The sequence below is a fragment of the Hyperolius riggenbachi genome, chromosome 3 (assembly GCF_040937935.1).
Source record: "Hyperolius riggenbachi isolate aHypRig1 chromosome 3, aHypRig1.pri, whole genome shotgun sequence".
Taxonomy (NCBI): Eukaryota; Metazoa; Chordata; class Amphibia; order Anura; family Hyperoliidae; genus Hyperolius; species Hyperolius riggenbachi.
In genome coordinates, this window is record NC_090648.1 from 424820613 (window position 1) to 424845288 (window position 24676).

Below are 24676 nucleotides of genomic sequence, written 5' to 3' on the forward strand. Positions count from 1 at the left end.
TGCTTCCTGATCACAGATAAGCTCCTACTTGAACAACACAGTGTGCAGTGAATATTAATGAGCCATGTGGCTAGGAACAATAGCTGACTCCTGCAGAGTACTCTGCCCCGAGATTTATCAGTGCTACAGGCTGGACTGATTACAAGCTTCTGTAACCTCTCATTAGCAGCCGAGGGGAGGGCCCCAGAATGCTTTGCAGTTTAGTATGCGGCTTGCGTCTTTATGGGTCTATAACAGACTTGCTGATAAGCACACATCAAAGGTAACTGAGATTTTTATCTTCACTAATGGCTTTTGAGCTTCCTTCTAAACTGTTTAACGCAGGAGAATAGAGGTTTAAATTAGCTTCTGCAGCCTGACAGTTACTCTTTAAAGTAAACCTGAGACAGAGGGAAAAAGTTCTATTTTACTTACCTGAGGCTTCTGCCAGCTCCACTTCGGCTACGTTTCCATTGTAGTGTGAAATTGTTGCGTTTAGAAAATCATATAAGATTTTTCTTATTGGTGAAAATGTGCTTGTAAATTTGTACGTATTTTATGTGAATTTTCGTAAGGGAATATTCACATTAGTCAAATATAACAGAATCTGCCTAGTAACAGCTTAGTCATGACTACTGACAACTTCCTGTAACCATGTATTCAATGCAAATTTGCATGCAAATTAACGCTAAAATGTGCGTTGCTATGCGTTGCCTATGCAAAGCATTGTACGTGAATTGTACGCAATGTCTGAAAAAATGATGCAGGACCTCAGATCTTTTCATGTGTACGAAGGCATACAAAAATTCCATTGAATGGAAATAAAATAGGATGACACAAAAAGCACAAGTGGAAACCTAGCCTCATGCTGGGAAAACACGGCTCGATTCTGAGCTATTTAGATGGCTTGATAGATAATTTCTGACACTCCTGATCTCCCGCCCGATCATTTCACCGCTCAATTCCGCATTGAGGACAATGCAAAAAGATAAGAAAAATGATTGGAAGATAAGAGAATCACCTGCAGAATCGAGCGGGGAATCAATCGAGCAGGAGAATCGAACGGCAAAATCGTGCCGTGTATGTCCAGCATTAGCCTTACAGGTCACTCAGTTTCTGCTGATCCATTCCGTTGTGCACCTCCAAAAGAATGCTAATTGCACAAGCGTGGCCCAGGCCGTGTGCCTCCTTGATCTCAGTTCTGTAGCTAGGAGCATTCTGCCTATGCTCAGTTTAAGTCTTTATGAGCTGCACATGCACAGAACGCTCCTGGCTACGGAACCACAATTAGTGAGGCGCAAGTGGCACAATGGAGCAGATCGAGGGGAAGCCGAGGGACTTGGAAGGCTACAGGAGACTGGAAGAAGCCCCAAGTAAAATAGAATTTGTTCCTCTGTCTCAGGTTTACTTTTTGGCTAGGTTTACAGTAGGCATTGCAGTGTGTTCCTTGTAAAAGCAGGAACACATTGGAATGGGAAAGTCGCACCGCACATTGGGCTTGATTCATTATACCGTGATAACTCAAATATCACACCTTATCAAAGATATCACACCTTATCAAAGTTAACACGCCTGATCAGAGTTGCATAGTTAACTTTGATAAGGTGTGATATCTTTGATAAGGTGTGATATATGAGTTATCACGGTTTTGCTGCACTGCATACAGTGAATCATACAGTCAATAAAAAGTATGCTTTACGGTCACTGTTTTGCAGTAATATATGCTGTTGGGAATGCCATATGTTCAATACCGGCTGCACCGTGAACATGGCATAGGTGGTGATTGTGCAATGTGATGTTCTGCGTTACAATGTGGACGTTACGCCGCACTGCAACACACCACTGTGAATGTAGCCTAAATGGAAATTCCACTTTTTGTTGAGAAAAACTCTGTTTTCACTTTGGCTCTGTATATTGCACCTGTATAATTCCAATCATTATTTCAGCTTGGTTAGTTTGCTTCTATGTGCATATAAAACATAAGCATTCCACGGGGCTTTTGAGAGCAACTGGCAGACAGGAGTGTCAAGGTTTGATGCTAGTGAAAGGGTTAGCCCAGGTTTTGAAAATGAGTAATCATCCTCTCACCCTGTGCAGCTAATTACTCTTGCAGCAAGGTGGGAATTTCTGGATGATCTCATAGCAACTGTACTCCCAACAGGGTACACCGAGCACTGTTGCTAGGGCTAAAGAAAACAACTTTTTGAGCTTAATGTCAGTTGTGCAAATTGTGTGGTGGGGGACACACAAGGCATTGCGTCACAGGTTGTGTGTTGCTGCATACGTGTTTCTGTGTTTTAAGTGCATTTGCGTTTTGCGTTTCGCACGTGTTTTGCTTGCATTTTGATGTGTTTGCGTTTCCCACAAATGAATCCTAAGGGTGTTTTGTATGCGTTTTTTATATGCGTTTAAAGCTCATCACTAGGAAGTCAACAAGAAGTGTAAATACATCATCAAACTTGTTTTTTGTAAAAAAAAAAAAAAAGCACATACAAAACGCTTACATAGTTACATAGTTATTTGGATTGAAAAAAGACATACGTCCATCAAGTTCAACCAAACTACAATAAAGCGCTACAAAAACGTTTCAAATCACAATAAAACGCTATACCTTTTGCATCACCATTGACCTACATTAAGTGCGTTTTAGATGCATTTTAGAAAAATATGCAGCAAGTTCAGCGTTTTTCTAAAACTCACATTGCAAAACACGAATATATGCGTTTTGTCATGCGTCCCACTAACTTATATTATACGCGTTAACGCTACCTATCCTGCCTAGTGTGTTCCCACTCTGAAACACGGCTCCAATTATCCAGACTCATTTTTAACAGATAGAAGGAATCATCATATAAATATATAATAAATATATATTCAAATAATTAAAAATTAGCATGATGCTACATAAAAGGTTAGTACACATCCAGGCAGATTTTGGTTAGTCTCTTACTGACTCTATTGGTACCATACAAAGGTTTGTGTTTATCTAGATATCCAGGGCTGTTTCTGGACAGTTTGGATCCCCAGACAAGGCACCCTTTTGTTTTTTTCTCTCCTTCCCTTTCCACATGCTGTGTATAGGAAGATCATAATGTACATTAATTTGTTTTGCAGGCATTAATAACAAACTGTTGTATACAAGATCTCTTCCTTTAGTTATGTGGAGTGGTATAGCTACTTTGTAAAAACATTATTCTGTTTTTTATTATCCTGGGTCTGTACAGGTCAGAATATTGTTATGGACATCCAGAAGAGTCGCAACAATCAATACAGACCAAATCTAAATCAATTACAGCTTAATTAGTACCACTGGTGAACGGAGGGGGCTATTCCGGGTGTCTGGAACACCCCCCCCCCCCCCTGCACTGAGCTGTGTATTCAGGCAGGGAAGCCCGCATAATATAAACAGCCTCATTCTCCCTCCTTTCTTACTTCTGGTGCCTCCCTCCAGCTAATTGAATGAGAGAGGCAGCCGAGGTTCCCCCACAAGAAGATGCAGCCTGCAGTGAGAGAATGTTGATTCTGGAGTTCCAGACTCTCCACAGCACAGAAGTGTAAGACATGATGCAATTAGAGGGCAGGCAAGCTGGTAAATATGCACAGCATGATGCAGAGCTTGCCTGGACTCAGGGTCCGTGGGCAAACATCTCTCTGGTCTCTCCCCATTGTTATAATGACTGCATGTTTGGATAAGGTGTTAAACAAGTTGAAAAGTTTTTGACAGTCCCTAGACTCCAGGAGGGCTTCTTTCTGACTTGTATGAGAGACTGGCAGTGACAGGAATCCTATTACAGGCAAGTAACCTGTCTGATGTGGGACTGCAATACAGATAAGTTCTCTGCTTCATCTCAGGCTATCCTCAATTTCTCCACTCCTCTCTCTGGGCTAGTGCAACGCCAAAATGACAATACCAATCGCTAGCAATTTGTGAATGTGATTTTGTGAAGCGATTTTCAGAGCGATTTTTGAATGAATCGCTCAAAAACATGCTACATGCAGTATACCTGCAATTTTGAGAAAGTCACAACGCTGCTGTGAGAACACTGTCATAGGGTAACATTAGCCAAGCGCTTTTCTAATCACTATTGATTTGAAAAACGCTCAGAAGCACTATTGGTGTGCACCAGCCTCCTTTATTCACCTTTGTTTCCCTCTTTCCCTGGTGCTGGCTGGCTGTGTCTTCTTGTCATACAGGAAAGCTAAATAAAAGTGCAGTTCTGGTGAGGCAAAATATTATTATTTAGTATTTATATAGCGCCGCCATCTTCCGCAGATGCATATATCCCTGCATCATATGGGTATCGCTTGCGCTATGTGATACTATGTGGCATATTCCACTGAATTGTCCAAACTAAGTCTATCTCCCGTTCCTCTCTCGGGGAGTTGTTCCAGTGCTGTACCCCGTTCAAATTTGCTGCTACCAGAAGCCCTCAGAAACACTCGTGTCCTTGAGCACTTCCAAAGATAGGCAGCTCCGTAATACGCCAGCACACTTTTGTACATGGGCAGTATGGAGCCACCTGTATTCGGAAGCACTCGGGGACATACGTGCTTCTGGACCTTTCAGGAATCCCGCCCTTAAAAATCCTGCGTTTGCCCCTGCGTACATTAATATCATTTGTCATATAATTATGCTATTCAGGCCCCATTTGTTATACTAATCAGCAGTGCCCATTTAGGTGTTGATGATGCATGCCTTTACTAATAGTATTAGTAGTTATGTATAGGAATTCAATAAAGCACAGTGTGTTGAGAGTATCTCAATGGTGCCCCCCTACAGCAGGTGTCATTCCAGGCATCTGCTTGGTGTGCCTATGCCTAAAACGGCCCTGTGGATGCATACATCAAAAAAGGGCATCGGGAAAAAAGGGCGCGGGGTGTAAACGATAAGCAGTAACACCATTTATAAAAATATTGTGTTGTATTTCGTTTACAAATAATGTTTTACAAATTTATAAATCTAAATAATGTGCATGAAATCGGCAATTGTGAAAACTTTAATCCTGCATTTCAAAAGTGAAACTTATAATTACGTTTGTTAAAAAAACGATAATATATGTTTAATCGTTAGAATTGTATATTATTGTGAGTAACCTTCATTTATTGTTTCTTCTTATAATAAAATCTGAAAATATTGTTTATAACGATGATATAAATATAACTACGTTCGTAATAAGTGTTGTAAAACATTAGTAAGTATTACAAAAATTTTACCAAAACTATACCTAACCCTACTCCCACACAGAACCCTCCCTGTACCTATGCCTAACCCCTAGACCCCCACTGGTGGTGCCTAACCCTAAGACCCCCCTGGTGGTGCCTAACCCTAAGCCCACCCCCCCCCCCCCCTGGTGGTGCTTAACCCTAACCACCCCCCTGGTGGTGCCTAACCCTAACCACCCCCCTGGTGGTGCCTAACTCTAAGACCCCCCTGGTGGTGCCTAACCCTAAGACCCCCCTGGTGGTGCCTAACCCTAACCACCCCCCTGGTGGTGTATATTGTACTGTAACTATACCTAACCCTACTCTCACACAGAACCCTCCCCTGTACCTATCCCTAACCTCTAGACGCCCACTGCTGCCTAACCCTAAGACCCCCCTGGTGGTGCCTAACCCTAACCACCCCCCTGGTGGTGCCTAACCCTAACCACCCCCCTGGTGGTGCCTAACCCTAACCACCCTGATCGCTTTATTATGTGGATAATAATGTTTTACAAATAGTGACTGTAAAAAATATATTGCAATTTACATTACGTACTAATCACTTTATTTTGTGAATAATAATGTTTTACAAACATTAAGGAATACAAATTTTAATTAATTTTACTGTGTGGAAATTTAATATTTTACAAATAGTGACTGTCAAAAAATGTATTGCAATTTAAGTTAGGTACTGATCGCTTTATTTTGTGAATAATAATGTTTTACAAACAGTAAGGGATACAATTTTAAATAATGTTTTAGTTAAATACGATAAATATGTTTAGTATTCAAACGTTATTCGTCACGGGCGCATTTTCTAAACTTAAATCATCACAAGCACAGGTATAAAACATTAAAAATCTCCGGGCGCCGTTTGTAAAACGTTAATAATCTTCAGCGCCCTTTTTTCCTGTTCGGCGCCCATTAAACGATATTTATTATGGGAGTGAATGGCGGTGCCCTTTTTATCCACTAGCTGCCGGCGCCCTTTTTTCCTGTTACATAGCCTGTGTATAGCTCTAATCCATGTTGCTTTACCTCATTTTAGTTCTCATGTGCGCTGAGATGACACTAGTCTGGCTGCTTAATGTCCTTCTTCAGGCATTGCTCAGAGCAACAAGGCAGACAGAAGACTGTTGGAGCATCACTGTGAATTAAAGAAGACAAAATTAGTTATTAGGAGTCAATTATCCAATCAGAAAGTGCATACCACCACTATATAAAACATGTTATACATACAACAAAAAAACCTCTAGGAGGTCAGATTAAAATGAACACTCCCATAAAATGGGGTGCATGAAAAAAAGGGAGCCAGGATAAAAAGGCCCAGCTGGATAACGAATTGGCGCCGGTGGATAACGAAATTTCAATAAACATTGTTAACGAAATTGGTTAATGATAAATACCGTTTTAAAACAGGCGGGAGTTAATAACAAAAATATATTAACGTTAAAAATCGTTACTTAATTCAACAATACAGCTTAACCTAACCCTACTCTCATACAGAACCCTCCCCTGGTGGTGCCTAAAACTAACCACTACCCTGGTGTGCCTAACCCCCCCCCCCCAGTGGTGCCTAACCCTAACCCCCCAGTGGTGCCTAACCCTAACCACCCCCCTGGTGGTGCCTAACCCTAACCACTCTGCAGAAACACCCTTTCACACATAGAAAAACTTATATCTTTGAAAACGTAAAATTTGTACATACAAACGAAATAATATGACAAAAACTATAATGTTGCAAGCTTTTAAACGATAACATAATTCAAAAAACTTTAATGTTCTACTGTTGGTAATGATATTTATCTTTTTCTGCTTTTTTTTGCCATAATAAAGATAAATGCATTAGAGTCTATGGCGGTGCCCTTTTCGTCCACTAGCCGCCGGTGCCCTTTTTTCTTGCTACCCATAATATGGATAAATACCTCACTGAGTAGATGGATATAAACAGCAACAAGAGCAAAAAAAGGACGGCCAGTACAGTGTCACACCAAAATATTCTACCCCCATATGTTCATAGTATACACGACGTTTCAAATTATTATGCAAATTATATTTTTCTCTGATTTCCCTAAATAGTTGATGCAAGTGGCAGTCTGCATCATTTTTGAGTCATCAACCATTAGAGTATAATTTGAATGTTATTGAATAAACCTCCCAATGATAACGGTATGTTTTTAAAAAAATGTAAAATGTACTGTTCTAAATTATTACGCAACACAGTTTCAAAACATTTTATGGGTTGTAAAGAACTAAAAAATGGTCCTTTTTATGAACTTGCAGCTTTAGGGCCCATTCACACTAGAAGCGCTTTTCTGAGAGTTTTACGATTGATTAGCGTTTTTTAAAATCACTCCCATTCACTTTTATTAAAATCGTGGTAAAAATCGAAGAAAAATTGGCGCAATTTTCGTGCACACGATTGCGAAATCGCAGCGATTTTCCTGCGATTTTTACCGTGATTTTAATGAAAGTGACTGGGAGCAATTTTCAATCAATTGCAAAACGCTCCGCAAAGCGCTTCTAGTGTGAATGGGCCCTAAGGATATTTACGTCCCCCTAGTGACTAGGTGATTTTTTTACAATTCAGTGCTCTGCAGCTTTAAAAGCTCGCTGCATATCCATACAACTTAGCACCCAAATGAATCTGAATCTGCCCTCCTTTCCTTGGTGGCATCTGATTGCTGCTGCAAAGTCAATTTTTAATAAAAATTAATTTAAATTGTATTTTTCTTTTATTTCATTTCCTTTTTTTCCCCCCTCCCTTCCCCCGAGATCCAATCCTTGTGTGCCTCTCCTGGGGACAGCTCAGTGACAGAGCTGTCCTCTCTACAGCGCTGCAGCAGATCGCAGCACTGTACAAGGGATTTGGCTGTTTTTTTATTGTTTTCAGCCTGCCAGCTCCGAATGTGGCTGGCAGGCTATTCGCACATCGCAAAATGATGCCCCAGTGTGTCCTGGAGGAACGAGAAAGCCACTCCACGACCGCCATCCTGCGTTAGGCACTACTGCGTTAGACATCCTGCGTCAGAACTACTGCGCCTGCGCAGTCCGCTCTGGCCCACGTGGCGGTGATTGACAGCGCCGATCGCGCAGGCGCAGTACAGAGCGACTTCCAGGTCGCTCTGACGTCATCGCCGGGGACCGGGTCGGAGCTCCGGCAAGCGGCTGCGGGCAGAGCTGCGGCGAGGGAGGTCCTTGGAGCTTGGGGCTGGAGGAAGTCCCCAGTAAGTAGCGTTTATTTTTTTCAAATTGCCCTGACAACTCCTTTAAGATGTCTTTGAATTGAAATAGCTTTTGATTTAACAGGTCAAGTTACATTTGATAGCAGCTTCACAATTCTTGCATCCATTGAACTTTTGCGTTTTTGGAGTTTCTGTTTAAATTTCTTTGCAGATGTCAGAATCGCCTCCATGAGCTGCTGTGTGGATGTAAACTGCCTCAGGACCCTCAGGGCTGGAGAGCTTTTTTGAGCGTTTAGGGATTGCTTTAAATCACTAGAGATTTCCCTAAACACTCTGCCAATGTAAATGGATGGGACAGATTCCACTAGAGCCACACTTTTTTAGGAGCACAATTGAATATACAGAATGGAAAATGTAGTGCAGTCGGGATCAACCATGAAGTCCTTTGCAATGTACCCAACGCACATCCCTGCACTAGAGCATAGGTGTCGAACTCCAGGCCTGGAGGGCCAGATCCATGCCAGTGTTTCGGATGGACTGAGAAAGAGAGAAATGTGTTCTACCTGATGGACCACACCTTTCCTGATTCACACCTATCAATTCATTTGAGCTGTGTCAAAAATGTGTGAGGACCTCGGCCCTCGTAGGACCAGTTTGACATCCCTGCACTAGAGCGATTGCAATTAGCCAAATCGCAATTGCAGGACATGCAGCATCCATTCTAATGTATTGTATAGGAGCAGAAAAATCGCTCTCAAAATAGCTTGCAAAGCGCTACCACAAATCGCTAGCGATTGCGATAGCACTTTGTAGTGGGTCCCAGGCCTCATAGTAATTAAGTAAACTGATAATTTAGCCTGTGCTCAGTGTCTTTGAAACCGGAGTGCGAATGGCCTATACATTTGTTATTTTAAATCTAGATGCAGATATTGTCACTTGGAGTTACGAAGTTATACATTGAAAAGAATCCTTTCCAGCATCGTAATTAATTTGTACATCTAAAAAACATGTTTTAATGAAAGTAAAAATCATTTTTTTTTTGATAAATTCATTTTCAGAACTGGCAGATGCTGTTTAATAAACCAGCCATACTGACAGTAACAGACGATCAGAGGGAAAAAAACAACAAAAAGGAAACAGCAATGATCCAAAGCTTAAAAAGGAACCCTTAGCAGCTGCTTCGCAGCATTGCGCTTTTTCAAAATGATGTGAACATCTGAGCTGCAGCACCTCCCCCCTCCCCCAAGTTATATGGATGATACATTCTTACCTGTAAATAAATACCCATACGCACGCTAGACTGTTCTGGGTCGAGGTGGCTGGTCAGGGCAAGCTCAGATCAAAAATTTAGTGTGTGTACAGGTGTACCCAACGTCTGCCAAGGTTGCTTAACTCCCCTGGCGGTATGATTATTTCCAGATTTTAGAAACTTTTAAAAATGTTTCAGACCCTTAAATCAAGAAAAAATCATGCCGCCAGAGTCTCTGCAGGAGCAGCCCCTGCCCTTACTCACCTCCCTGGGCATAATCGCTTCAATTTTACCTCCATCCTCCGGGTGGTGTTGAAACTCTCTGGTGAGATCGATGATGGCGATCTCACCAGAGTGATTCAGAGTCTCGAAGGACAGGAAGGAGAATGGTTACTGACGTCTGGATCCCCCGGGAAGTGAGTACAAACACCCGCTGCAAGCTATACTCTGCATAGAGCTCTCAGCGGCTAGCCCAAGCGTGCGTAGGAGGTTAATGATCGCTGGATTTGTCCACCTCTTTACCCCATCCACCTCTTTACCCCATCCACTGAAGCCACTGTTCCTGGCGCCGTTGCCCAGGGCTGGTCCGAGGCAGAGGTGAAAAAGGCTCCAGCCTGAAGGCGCAGTGTAGGAGGAGGCGCACATCTCTCTCAGCTATCAGTCACTGCCATATATCCCCTTTTCTTATTTCTCTCATAAGACATAAGAAAAGGGGATACATGGCAGTGACTGAAAGCCAGATAAATATAGATTAAGGTATTGGGGGGTTTGAGGGCCCTGGGGCGCCTTTTAGTCTAATAGCAATCAGTGTGTTGTGGCTGGGGTGGAGATATGGAGGGGCACACTTTGGTGCCTCAGCCTTGGGTGCTTGAGGACCTTGTCCCAGCTCTGCCATTGCCTCCCTTCTTCTAAGATACAGAACGTGTTGCTTGGCTGCTGTTTAGTAACGCATCTGTACAATACTGGGGTCCGCAGTGTCACCTGCAGGCTTCAGTTCAATCCTGGTGAGTGGCACAAAACTTAGGGGAAATTGTGCATGTGTTGGCACCTTAAAAGGGGAAGAAGGTCTGCCCACAGACCCAATCCCGCCCTGCCAACCACCTCATCTTTAAGCTTTCTTGCTTCATTGCTGCAGACTTTTTTAATCTCCTTACTTATTGTTTGTTTGTTACCACTGTTTGTTACCCCTTGTACCACCAAAATGGTTTTGACCTCTCAAGGCATGAATTCCCCTAGACCTGCAAAGGTGTATCGTGTTATCTGCTGGGCACCAAGACGTTAGCATTAGATCCTTTATGTTATGCAAGCCATACAGTATAAGATGTGGAAATGAACAGAGGCGCCAAAAGGATAAAAGTAGCTAAAACATTTTTTTTTTAAATGGGGGAGGCAGTGGTGGACCTCCCCCCTCCAAGCAGACACAAAAAAACAGGTTGATGTTATATCAACAAGCAAATTTATTCATATATACACTCCAAAGGGTCATCGTAACGCATTTCGCAGGTGTGGCCCTGCTTCATCAGGCAATAGGGGATGGAGCATACAGCAACAAGTGTCTATGGCTCTGCCTAGTGCTAGGCTGAGACATAGACATGAGACATGCCTTGTAAGGATTTTTTCGCCTTCCTCTGGATCAACAGGGATATGTGAGGGAGCAGGCTGGAGTTGTACTTTATACTGGTTGAACTCGATGGACGTATGTCTTGTTTCAACCAAAATAACTATGTAACTATGTAACTATGTAACAGTATAAGATGTTTAATAGACCAGGCAAACGACTGGCATCTACTTGATATTGATTGTTTGTTATTATAAATGCACTCTTTTTACTTTTGTAAATAAATTATACGAAATCATTTAAAGTCTTCCTGTCTTTAGTATACACAAAACAAAAACAAAAATTTCCTGAAGATGAAACCATATACAGATTATATTGTTGCCTGGAAACCGAGGTGTTTTGTTTAACTTTTTCCACTGATGGATTTAGCAGTTTATCTCACTGATTTGAGGTGTGGTGGTTACCATTACCTATTAATTACATCTCTCTGACAAAATGTCTATCCTTAGTAAGCAGCTTTGCCTGTATCATGGCATCATTATACATACAGAGCTGGGGTGTGGTGATGGAGGTAATGTAAAATTTCTGTACCGGGGCCCATGGCTCTGTAGGTGTGCCACTGCTAGCTTGTACTGTTCTATGCAGTACATAGTCATATGCCCATTGTCCATCAGCATAGCTCCCTTTTTTGACAGTCCCTCTTTGGGAGCCCTGCCCCTCTGTCCCTCTTTCCTCCTCATTTGTCCCTGTTTCAGGACTTTGTCCCCCCTTCTCTGTAAATATATATATTTCTCTACATAAAAATGTTTGATTGACTCTAAACTTTATTCCCATCCTTTAAATTCTTTCTGCTTTAGGAAAGCAAACTTTTGTTTTTCTTAACATCTTAGTAAGGGGGCTTTTAGGACCATTGTAGTCCCTTACACACTCCAATGAGTTCTGGGTCACCATGAGCTTGCTGGTTAGTCTGTGCCTCTCGGATTTACAAGCCCTACTCCAAAGAGCCAAATTAATCCATGCCATGCACTGATGAGGATCAAACAATCCGAAACAGTCTGTATGCATGTTGGATTATAATGGCTCTGTACAAATTAACAAGCTGACACATCATTGCATTCCAGCGGTTCTGGAGGTGTGTTTAGCTTCTAAGGGTAACAATGGTTTATTTGCATATATTCAGCAGTGTTGCTCTGGGAGACATCTCAAGCTCACTCCAACCTGAATTATCGCAAATTCTTTCTGTTTTAGGAAAGCAAACTTTTGTTTTTCTTAACATCTTAGTAAGGGGGCTTTTAGGACCATTGTAGTCCCTTACACACTCCAATGAGTTCTGGGTCACCACGAGCTTCCTGGTTAGTCTGTGCCTCTTTAAATTGATATATTACTAATTTTAAAATGTTAATATGAAGGAAAATGAACCAGGATAGAAAGGACCAGTGTGGCTTGAATTATAAAACAACATATTTTTCTTATGAAATCTTTATGGTATGCGTGGCTAGGAGTGTGACAGGGGCGTGATCAGGGGTGTGGCAAGGACATGGCTAAAGCGTCTCTCTTTCTCATCTCAAAAAGTTGGGAGGTATGCATCAGTTCCGCATCACTTCCAGCCACAAGACCTGCCATTTTGGAGATTCTCTGATTCCATTGTCTAGGCATCAGAGTTTGGTCATTCAGATCTCTGCACTTGCTGACCCCTAGGCAGTTTTCAATGCAGCAAGATAATCAATGTTATTTCCCTCTTCTGTCAGTGGTTTTGTCTCTGTGATTCTGAAGAGCATCTGCAAGTCTTAAATTCCGCCTGGTGCTTGCATTGTTCTGCTTTTCCCCTCAATTTCACATATTCAAGATGAAATCTATATTGACTTAGCAGAGGCCGGGCTGTGGTATTGCTCGGTGGACAATGTTTATTACATATCCTTTGTTTGGATTTCGATATTGTGCACCAGGTATTTTTTTCCATTCTTTCCTTTTATCTCAGAAAATGAATTTTGAGTGAGAAAGCATCTTATCTGCAATAGTAAGGCCCTGTGTGCCTTGCGGCAGGCTGCTGGTACATTGTGACAGCAGTGTTAGGATCCGAGGAAAAGTTACCTTCTTAATGCCGTACATTTCCAGTGACAGCGCTAATCCTTCTGTGTTTTGCTTTATTAATAGTATCGTCATAGTGTGGTTGACAGGTCTGGCAGCTGCAGGATTAATTCCACTGCAATGATACACGGTGCAGATGGATTGTGCTGTCGGCATTGTCCGTGATCAAAGGAGGGCAATAAGTTACCGCAGAGCATCAGCGGGATGTTAAGCTCTCCACATGGCCTATATTTAAAGGGGGATTCCACTTGACTCAATGCTTTTAGTTCATCTCTTTCTCTAATTCACTATATATATATATATATATATATATAGTTTCAGTTGACACACTGTAGATGTTTATCCATATCCAAGAACAAAGTGAGTGCACACCTAAGTTGATGCCTGTTACTCCAACACTGTGAGTTCAAATAGTGCAACATCCAGGCAGTGATATATAGATCCATAGTATGACATCCATGCAAGAACAAAGATCCAGGAGCAACTCGTTTGAACGTATATAAAACTTCTCAAACTTTAATAGAACTATTCCATAAAAAAAAAAAAAAAAAAAAGGATGAATGATAGGCAGCATAAAAAACAATATACTTATCACAGTCCAGATGCACAATATCAGCAGCAGGTACAGAAGGTGAAGAGAGGTGCGGAGAACAGCAGATCGACAGCCGTTTCGCCCCACAATAAGGGCTTTATCAAGATTAGTGATACCCCTTCACATCAACACCTTTATACCCCAGGCTTCTCCCCCAGTATAGGCAATTTACCAATCAGCTTATAGGCCTCCGGGCAGTCTCACCTGTCTTCAATCTTCACGCCGCTCCTAGCGCTTCTGGGTCATTACATCACATCATATCCATCGGCCGCGTTCCATACAAACCTTGATACGCATCAGCGCCACTACTTCCGTGCTCCACCAGCCGCGGTCGCCTGTGACGCGTCACGCGGATTTACGTACGCCTACTTAAACCAAGATGGCCTACAATGGTTTAAGTAGGCGTACGTAAATCCGCGTGACTATAGTTTATGTAGTCAGAGTTTAGTGTCGGTCCGCAGATTAGCACAGGTTTTGAAAATTAGTAACAAGGAGTCTCTTACCCTAATGTCCTTAGCAAAAAAATTACTCCTCTAGCAAAGTAAGAGTCTCATATACAACTATACTATATTCTAAACAGAGCACAGGGAGTACTGATGCCAAGGTTACAGAGAAGTGCAATTTGAATTTAGTGCAATTCTTGGAGATACTTAATCTGTCTGCAGTTTTTATTGCAAAAAATTAAAAAAGACATCCGTCCATAAAGTTTAACCAGAATGACCTATGTACCAACATGACCTATATAACAGCAATGCTCAGGGCCGGCCGGTCCTAGACTTTTTGCTGCCTGAGGCAAACTTGTGAGAATGTGTCCCACAATTTGAAATCGCACGGCACCCGACAATTTATTCTGCTTCATTTAATGTTCTCACATGATGTGCTGCAGCTCAACATAATAGCACACTGGCTGGCTGTGAGTCTGTGAGAACTCACGCAGCACAACAAGCTGCTTTTCCCAATGATGACCTTTTCACCTCGCTCTTCTTGGGCAAGACTTCCTAACACTGCAGGATGGTCCCTTGAGCGTGCCTTTAGCGGCTGCAGTTCTTGAGCGCTTTGAGTCCAACAGGAGAAAAGCGCCATAAAAATGTATTATTATTATTGCTGCTAAAAGAAGGTAGAGCACAGACTGGGTTGTCTGAGATCACTTTCATAAGCTTTTTTTTTTAAGTCTGTGCTGCGGGTATTGGCTAGCGAGGGAGCTCCTGTGCAAAGGAAATAATTTAATTGACCGTGCAATGGAAATCCAGTGCAAAGGAAGTACTTTGACAGTAGGAGGATAACAGCAGCACAGAGGCCCCTGCAGCCATGTAAAGGGTGATGGAGGGGGGATAAACAGCCTGCCATAAGTTACCATTTTGTTGTATGCATTCTTAGCTGCACAGAGCAAGAGTCTGTTACTAATTTTTAACACCTAAACCAATCCATTGACTGGACACAAGCTTTGACACTCCTATACCGTCAGTTTCTTTACAAGGAGGAATTGTGCACATGTAAACCATGTAAGCATGATGAAAACTTTGCTGTGTAAAGTGCTGGACTAAATGAAAAGTATTGTTTTTGACAGAAGTGTAGTGTCACTTTAGGTGTGCCAAATCGGGAGGACGGTTTACACACCATTCACATCAGATCTTTCGTGGCCACACAATAAAGGAACACTATCAAACCAAGTGTTCTAAAATGGCAAAAGTTGTAATTTATTCTGCAGTCTGACATGCTAAGAACAGTGTAATAATGAAGAAGAGTTATATGAAATGCGTCTGGTGTCGGGTTTCACATACTATTACAAATGTTTATGTTGCACATCAGATATATTTCCTCTGCTTTTTGCAGAGAGCTCTCAGAGACAGGCAGTGAGAGCTTTCTCTCACACACAGGGTTAACAGGTGCAGTGTCAGGGAATCCCTCCCTTCTCTTCATGATGTAGTCTGTAAGATTTTGGTGTCACTGAAGTGTGAAAGGAATTTGATAACAGTAATCAATGAGAGAAGCAGTCAAATGTATACACTAGTACTTCAAAGCACTTCCCAAACAATGCCTATCTCAAGTTAAATAGTTAATTGATAAATAGAATTGTTAATCAAGCAAGCTTGTTCCCCATAATGCTCAGTATGACTTTTCATGCAAGGTCATCTGGGATGGAATGACCAATAGAAATTCAAATTTGCATTTGAGTATGGAGTTGTCCATTTGCAAATGTGCCATTTTTCCTGTAAAGAAGTTTCCCCATCACTGATCCAAAAGGTGGCTGGATCATGCCTGCACAACCAACAGCTGTCTGGTGTCTGTAGGGACCCTAAAACTGACCATACAGAACACAGGCTCATTTAAAAGAATTATTCATTCAATAATATGATCAACTCTAATACAATTTTTTTTCTGCTCGTCAATGACAAATGCTATTTTCAAATATCTTTTCTCTCCACTTAAAAAAAAATTACACAGATTTTCTCCTCAGTGAGCGATTATACCCAATCACATTACACACTTTCTTTTCATATTCATACATTCGCACTGAACTGAATTTAATTTCTATATATTCGTTCTCAAAAGAAGCATAGGCAGGGCACCTATCCACGAAAATCCTCACTCACTAGAGACAACACAAAGTCCCGACGTGCAAGGGTTAAATAGGCTTCGGCATGACAGTCGTTGTACGTGCTCTTCTGTCTTGTCAGAGGCCATAAACTTTCTGTGGCCCCCTGACAAAGTGGAAAGGCCCAAAAATTGGTTGTCAGGCCAAAGCGTATTTAACCCTTGCTTGTTTGTACTCTGTATGTGTTGTCACTAGAGATTAACACCAATCCACAAAAATGGCTTTTTAATTACTTGTCACAACAATACAAAGACCAAATGTGCAAGGGTAATAATGCTTCCATCAACCCACGCAGAACAAAAGGAGACTTTGCGGTTGCCTGTAAATCAGTGACAGGTACTCTTTATGCAGCCTTTCCCAGGTCTGTGTCTGGGAGGATGTTTACAGTTGGAATGAAGTATCCCTCTAGCAAAATGAGACAATCAATCCCTCCTCATTATGCACAATAAGTGAAATACACACAGCCTGAGAACAAAATCGCATTTTTTCCTGACAGAAACGCTTCCTCGCTGTCTTTCTTCATCTTCGCACACATAATTCTCTCCCTTTTCATTTCGTGCCATGGGCAGGATTAATCAGCTCAGCACACTCTGCAGACGTTTTACTGGTTGGCACTGTAAAGTTTCCACCGCTCTCATGCATGTGTCAAAAAATACCTAAACTGGCAGAGTTTTATAGCCTCTCTTAGCCAGAGTGCTTTTAACGTCTGAGCCGTTATCGCATTTTGCATTAATATGGGCAACTGTCGGGATTCATTAATGCCCAACTCAATCCTGCCACTGTACCTTGGACAAACTTTAAGTTAAATGCAAAGTGAGAAACAAATATTTCAGATACTGCAAAGCGGTACAAGGTTTTTGCAAATACAACTTCTGATATTTTATCTTGGCTTCATCTGCACAGACTGTTGCAGCCGTTTCACAGTGTTTCTGCTGGAGGAGTCGGGTTTGTTGATTACGGCAGGATTATAGGATGACCTGCCATGCATCCAGCTTTGTGCAGCTAATTACCCATTCATAATGATAATTCTGGGCAATCTTTACTTACAGTGAATGCCAATGTAGTAAAAGATATGTTATTTAGGGGTTCTGGGAAATTAACTGGCTGCAAACTGAAATGAGAGATCATTTTGTAATAACATTAAATACGAGGTTACAAAATGACTGGTGAAGTACTGCTGATATTAGCATTTTGTAATGTATTGCACTTTAAATTGATTGGACAGTGAGTTTCCAGAGGTTGAACTTAATGAACTTGATGTCTTTATTTGGACCTAGATTACTCTGTAACCAAGAGGTTTATTCACAAATCAGCATCATTCTTTAATACATGGGGTTATAAAAAATATTTTACACAAGTAAAGGCTTACACACAAAGTATTTTCTGTAGTAGTATGTAGTGTAGGCTCATAGGCAGGGCCAGGCCAAGGCATAGGCTGGAGAGGCTCCAGCCTCAGGGCGCAGAGTAGGAGGGGGTGCACAATTCATTCAGCTGTCATTCCTAATTGTGTTTGAAGCAGAAATAAATAAGAAAAGGGGATACATAGCAGTGACTGGAAGCCAGATAACTAGATATTAAGGTGTTGGGGAGGTTGTGGGCCCTGTGGCCCTCTTAGTCTAATAGTAATCAGTGTGTGATGGCTGGGGTGGCAGGGATGGAGGGGTGCACTTTGGTGTCTCAGCCTTGGGTGCTGGAGGACCTTGTCCCAGCTCTGCTCATAGGGTAAGGTAAGGTGGTCTACAGTAGGCGAAGGATATATAGTTACATAGTTACATAGTTACTTGGGTTGAAAAAAGACATACGTCCATCGCGTTCAACCAGAGAACAAAGTACAACAAAATAAAAACAAGAACAACCGACCGGTATATTGCTGCACACTATTAAGTATGGAAAAATATACTGCAATAAAGTTAATTTAAAATTGTATAAATCTTTATTAGATATCGTATAATTGTGCTAAATTAGCACCTATCAGTGATGGCTAATGTCGGCCAAAGAACCACCTAAAAGTCCTCACCCCTTCACACATAAAAACATCTATGAATATCTGACCATTTTGGAAACTCCTCAAAAACCCTCCAGTAAGGAACGTGAGGTAATCAAGCACACAACACTATTAGGTGTGGCCAAGAGATCTCAAAAATGTATACACTCACAGAGGTTAGAAAATGGAGACCAACATGATCTAGATATAAACGCTATAATTAAGCCTAACCAATAAACTGCATACTAATAGCAAGTTGATCAGACTATGATGAAATCTAGATGTATCTAGATGAGGCTTTACGTCAGTTGAATAATAGCGAATGCTATGAACGTGTAACAGTGAATCCGTTTATTCGGTTAAAAGAGGACCTAAATAGAAAATTACAGTGGGGATATTTGGATAATGTCCTCACAGAGCGTGAATACAAAGCATTGTCTGTGGATCAATTTGTGGTACCTATACTGTACATGCAACCAAAAATACATAAAAATGCTAAACGACCCCCTGGTCGACCAATAATTGCTGCAATCAACGCACCAACTGAGAAGTCAGCACAATATGTTGACCAAAAACTTAAACCTATGGTTGAACTTTTACCATCATTTGTACTTGATACTATGCAATTATTGGAGAAACTACAGAATGTTGTGGTTCCGGAGGGAGCCTTATTAGTAGGCCTTGATGTAGAATCCTTGTTTACCTCTATCCCAAACCAAGTGGGTCTGAGGGCAGTAGATAAATACCTTTATAATTACTATCCATGTGAAGATACTCATAATGAGTTTGTTGTGCAATTATTGAAATTTATTTTGAATAACAACTTTTTTTCTTTTGACGGTAGATACTACAGACAAAAAAAGGGGTGTGGCCATGGGGGCGGAGTGCTCTCCGGCTTATGCGTGTCTCCATTTGGGCGCATGAGAGGAGGAGGTCGTCTATGGGGACCCGCGTTTCCGGGAGCACATCCCCCTGTGGCTCCGCTATGTGGACGACATATTTATGTTATGGACCGGTACCCATACCAGTTTGGAACAGTTCATAAAATCTTTGAATGTTAATAATTATAATATCTTCTTGACATACAAAGTACATGAACAAATAATTGAATTTTTAGATGTGACAATCAAAAAAGAAGGTAATAAATTGAAAACTTCGACATATAGAAAACCGACAGCTGGGAATTTATTGCTCCATTATGATAGTGCACACCTTCAGTCACAAAAAAGGAAAGTGCCAATTGGGCAATTCTTAAGACTACGCAGAAATTGCAGTGATTTAGCACAATTTAAAATTGAGGCCTATGACCTTAAGGAGAGGCTTAGGGCCAGGGGATATCCTCATAAATTATTGAAATCGGCTCTATATAGAGCACTAAAAACCGATCGAAGTATACTTCTGACTAAGAAAAATCGACAAAATTGCAATTCTTCCCCACGACTAATTACAACCTATGAACCACATTGGGGAAGACTTAAAGATACCTTATATAGATTCTGGCCTATATTGCAGAAGGATAGGAGACTTGCTAAAGTAGTAGGACCCAGACCTGTTGTGACTGCGAGGCGCAATAAAAATTTAGCTGATTTATTGACGGTTTCAGAATTAAAGACCAAACATGGACAAGATTTTTTCAAACGTAAAAATGGGATGCATAGATGCAATGATTGCTCTATATGTCCATTAATAGAAGTCACTGATAAATTTACGAATTCAGCAGGAACAAAAGAATATGATATTAGACATGCAATGACATGCAAAACTAAAAATGTGATATATCAGATGACCTGCCCATGTGGTAAATTCTACATAGGGAAAACTAAAAGAGAGATGAGACTATGTATCCAGGAACATGTAAGAAATATAATAGATGCAGGAAAAGAGGAAAATGTAGAAATAGAAAAGACACCGGTGGCTCTCCATTTTTTAGAGCATCATAATGCTGATCACTCTACTTTAAGGGTTAAGGCTATATATCATCTTAATCCTGGAACGAGATACATGAATACTGATGTACAGTTGTACAAGAAGGAGAGCTATTGGATATATGTCCTTGATACACTAAGCCCAAAAGGTCTAAATACAGATCTAAATTTAAAGGTGTTCTTGTAGATAGTTGGGTAATTGACAATGGTCTGAGTGGGCTGCCGGCTCCCCCGGTGGATTATGATTACTATTATGTTTAGGTTCTATATTCTTTCTCCCACTTTATACATTTAACTATGGCTGGAACTATTTGTAACGATTGTGGAACTTTCTCCGTGATCAGCGCACAACGCGTGCGCTGACATGGCGGAAATCCTCCACAAGCGTATATTTGCAGGCACCCAGCAAAAGGTGCTACGCACCTGTAGAGGGAAATTCCGGTCGGCAGATGGCGCTGGGGGGTGCAGAGGAACCAATCCTCTGTACCTCCACAAGTGCCAGACAGGAATTGTACGAAGCGCAGAACGCAATCGCAAGAGAGGCGATTGCGAATGAGATTGAGCAAAGGGACAGGTTGTATGTGTGTGCGCCAATCCAGTCGCCACCCCGCGACCGCGCACAAACAGCAGATATGAATTAGGAACGCGATGGCGAGAGGTGCGATCACCAGACGTGACACAAGGCAGATCAGAATAGAATACGAGGGTAGCAAAGGCACAGCAAATAATACAATAAGGAGATACGGAAAACAACAAACGCTAGCTAACCGCGAACACCACACTCATTCGCAACAGTGCACGCGGTTATGCGCGATCTCCACGTGATAAGCACAATAGAGACAAGCACGCCTAACTAACCATTAACAGACAAACATGAAACAGAGGACGCGAGCGCTTGCTTAACGGTTACCTCACCGAGCCTCCAGCAAGTGTAGCGGACAAGACAGACACACGAAAACAGGGACAAGCGAGAGATAGGATCCACAGCACTAGCGGAAAGTGGCTAGCGCGATCCAGGTACAGAGTACAGAGTAGCAGAACAGAAGGATCCCCAGCGCTAGCGAAAAGTAGCTAGCGCGATCCCAGAAGACAGAACAGAAGGATCCCCAGCGCTAGCGAAAAGTAGCTAGCGCGATCCCAGGAGACAGAACAGAAGAATCCCCAGCGCTAGCGAAAAGTAGCTAGCGCGATCCCAGGAGACAGAACAGAAGAGATAGCTGGTAGCAACCGCTGCACCAGCTATACTCCAAGAACAGAGATCAGAACCATTTCCTGTCAACCACCGTTGGGACAGGAAAATGGCAACAGGCAAGACAAGACAGAACAGGCAATACAGATAATACAACCTGACTGGGCTAGAAGGGGAGCCTAAAGCAACCCCCAGGAATTAACTATACTAGATAGCAATGGCTGACACTCCAGCAGTGTCCATCAGGAACAGACCATGGAAGGGAAATGACCAGCAAAGCCTTCTGGGAAACATAAAGCTCTTATAGTGCCAATCATCAAAGAAGGCAGGTAGGGGATTTGCATAACGAATGTATGCAAATTCCCCAGCAAGAGAACAGACCAGAAACTTGCAATGGAAAGACAGGTCTCTGTTCCAGAGACCTGCAGCCCACAGACTAGAGGAATGGACAAACAGCTGTTTGCCTGTGCAGCCAGCTGAGCGGATCATCACACTATTAAGATATGAATTAAAGATTATATTGTAAATGGATCATGTGTAAAGGATAGATAAAAAGGGATATAATTATTATGAGCAGCATGTAATGTTATGGTCTAGTTGTATTTTATATAACTGGTGTAAGAATAAATATAGCCACAGGATGGTGCAATAACTTGATTATAGCCATTCCGGAGATAATTACGCATGTATTGCGGAAATCCCTGAAAGAAATAGTATGGCCACAAGATGGTGCAATAACATGACTACAACTATTCCGGAGATAATTACGCATGTATTGCGGAAATCCCTGAAAGACTTAATATGGCCACAAGATGGCGCAATATCCTTACGTCATGCGTTCCAGCTATAAATACGCATGTATTGCGGATGTACGTGACATACGTTCTGCCGAAGCTCCGGGGGCGGGGCGAAATGCATTAACGCAGCTTACCTATACATCCGGACGCCGAGCCGCCATGCCAGCATGGCTTATGCACTGCTGAAGACTACAATAGCCTGGGCCCAGTGACTGTTATAGCAAGGCACAATCCAGCATGAAAACTGCTTAGAAGAACGATAAGTATAGCTATACATAACGTGATGAAAAATCCTATGTGAAGCAATTGTTCTCTGAGGAATCTCTGTTGCGATTGGACAGGGAAATAAGATTACTCTTGATGAAATTACATCCATTGCATAGGAGTGTGGCTGCGCTGTGGTGCTGATGGTGAACTGTTAGGGTCTCTTGTCGTGTGTATTGCATGAAGAGGATACTACAGACTGTGCCTATACTATGAAGAACTATGGCCTATTACTGCTGAGGACTTTTAGGTGGTTCTTTGGCCGACATTACCCATCACTGATAGGTGCTTATTTAGCACAATTATACGATATTTATTAAAGATTTATACAATTTTGAATTAACTTTATTGCAGTGTATTTTTCCATACTTAATAGTGTGCAGCAATATACTGGTCGGTTGTCTTGTTTTTTTCTTTTGTTTGTTTGTTTTTGTTTATTATATTATTAACCAGGGTTTGCACCTCTTTTTGGTCGCTGCAAATATAGATATTTTCAACATTCTATTCTATTTTTTCTAACAAAGTACAACACCAGCCTGCTCCCTCATATATCCCTGTTGATCCAGAGGAAGGCGAAAAACCCTTACAAGGCATCTCCAATTAGCCCCAAAAGCGAAAAAATTCCTTCCCGACTCCAGATGGCAATCAGATAAAATCCCTGGAACAACATCACTGGGCATTCCTAGTAATTGTAGCCATGGATGTCTTTCAACGCAAGGAAAGCATCTAAGCCCCCTTTAAATGCTGGTATAGAATTTGCCATAACTACTTCCTGTGGCAATGCATTCCACATCTTAATCACTCTTACTGTAAAGAACCCTTTCCTAAATAAATGGCTAAAACCTTTTTCCTCCATGCGCAGATCATGTCCTCTAGTCCTTTGAGAAGGTCTAGGGACAAAAAGCTCATCCGCCAAGCTTTTATATTGCCCTCTGACGTATTTATACATGTTAATTAGATTCCCTCTAAGGCGTCTTTTCTCTAGACTAAATAAATCCAGTTTATCTACCCTTTCTTGGTAAGTGAGACCTTCCATCCCACGTATCAATTTTGTTGCTAGTCTCTGCACCTGCTCTAAAACTGCAATATCTTTCCTGTAATGTGGTGCCAAGAACTGAATTCCATATTTCAGATGTGGCCTTACTAGAGAGTTAAACAGGGGCAATATCATGCTAGCATCTCGAGTTATTATTTCCCTTTTAATGCATCCCAAAATTTTGTTAGCTTTAGTTGCAGCGGCTTGGCATTGAGTACGATTACTTGTTGTCGATGAGTACTCCTAAGTGCTTCTCCAAGTTTGATGTCCCCAACTGTATCCCAATTATTTTGTATGGTGCTAGACCATTAGTACGACCAAAATGCATGACTTTACATTTTTCAACATTGAATTTCATCTGCCATTTATGTGCCCATATAGCCATCCTATCCAGATCCTGTTGCAGTATGTCCCTATCTTCCTGTGAGTTAATGATTCTGCACAATTGTGTGTCATCTGCAAAAATAGCAAAATTGCTTACTACTGCATCTACTAGGTCATTAATAAATAAATTGAAGAGCACTGGACCCAGTACAGACCCCTGTGGGACTCCACTGCTTACAGTCACCCATTTTGAGTATGCTCCATTGACTACAACTTTTTGTTTTCTGTCCATTAGCCAGTTCCCTATCCATGCACACAGACTCTTCCCCAGTCCTTGCATCCTCAACTTTTGCACCAGACTTTTGTGTGGAACAGTGTTGAAGGCCTTTGCAAAGTCCAAAATGGCAGGGGAAACACATACAAGGGGCCTGATTCACAAAGCGGTGATAACTCAGTTATCACGCCTAAAAGACTTTAGGCGTGATAACCTTTGCACCGCTGAGTTAGCACCGCTTTGTGCTGGTTATCGCGCGCAAAGTCCCGTGCGCACAATCGCTCGATTCCGCGCGCAGCGCCCATAGGGCTTTTTGGGCGCCTTCACGAATTTCGCGCGAGTTTCTTCTTATCACGCCTAAACTGAGTTTAGGCGTGATAAAGGGCTTTTCACTGGCGTGCAAAGTGTTTGCACCGCTTTGTGAATCAGGCCCC

The 24676-nt window shown here is 41.9% G+C and overlaps 1 protein-coding gene across 2 annotated transcripts in view; it reads right to left on the bottom strand.

Moving 5' to 3' along the window:
* The window catches only part of LOC137564137 (intestine-specific homeobox-like), a 974377-nt gene that overhangs the window by 576891 nt on the left and 372810 nt on the right, over positions 1 to 24676 (bottom strand). For both annotated transcript variants that reach the window (XM_068277567.1, XM_068277566.1), the window contains exon 4: positions 6220 to 6328. The gene's annotated coding sequence lies outside the window, so the exon portion shown is untranslated. The remainder of the gene's footprint in view (positions 1 to 6219; positions 6329 to 24676) is intronic.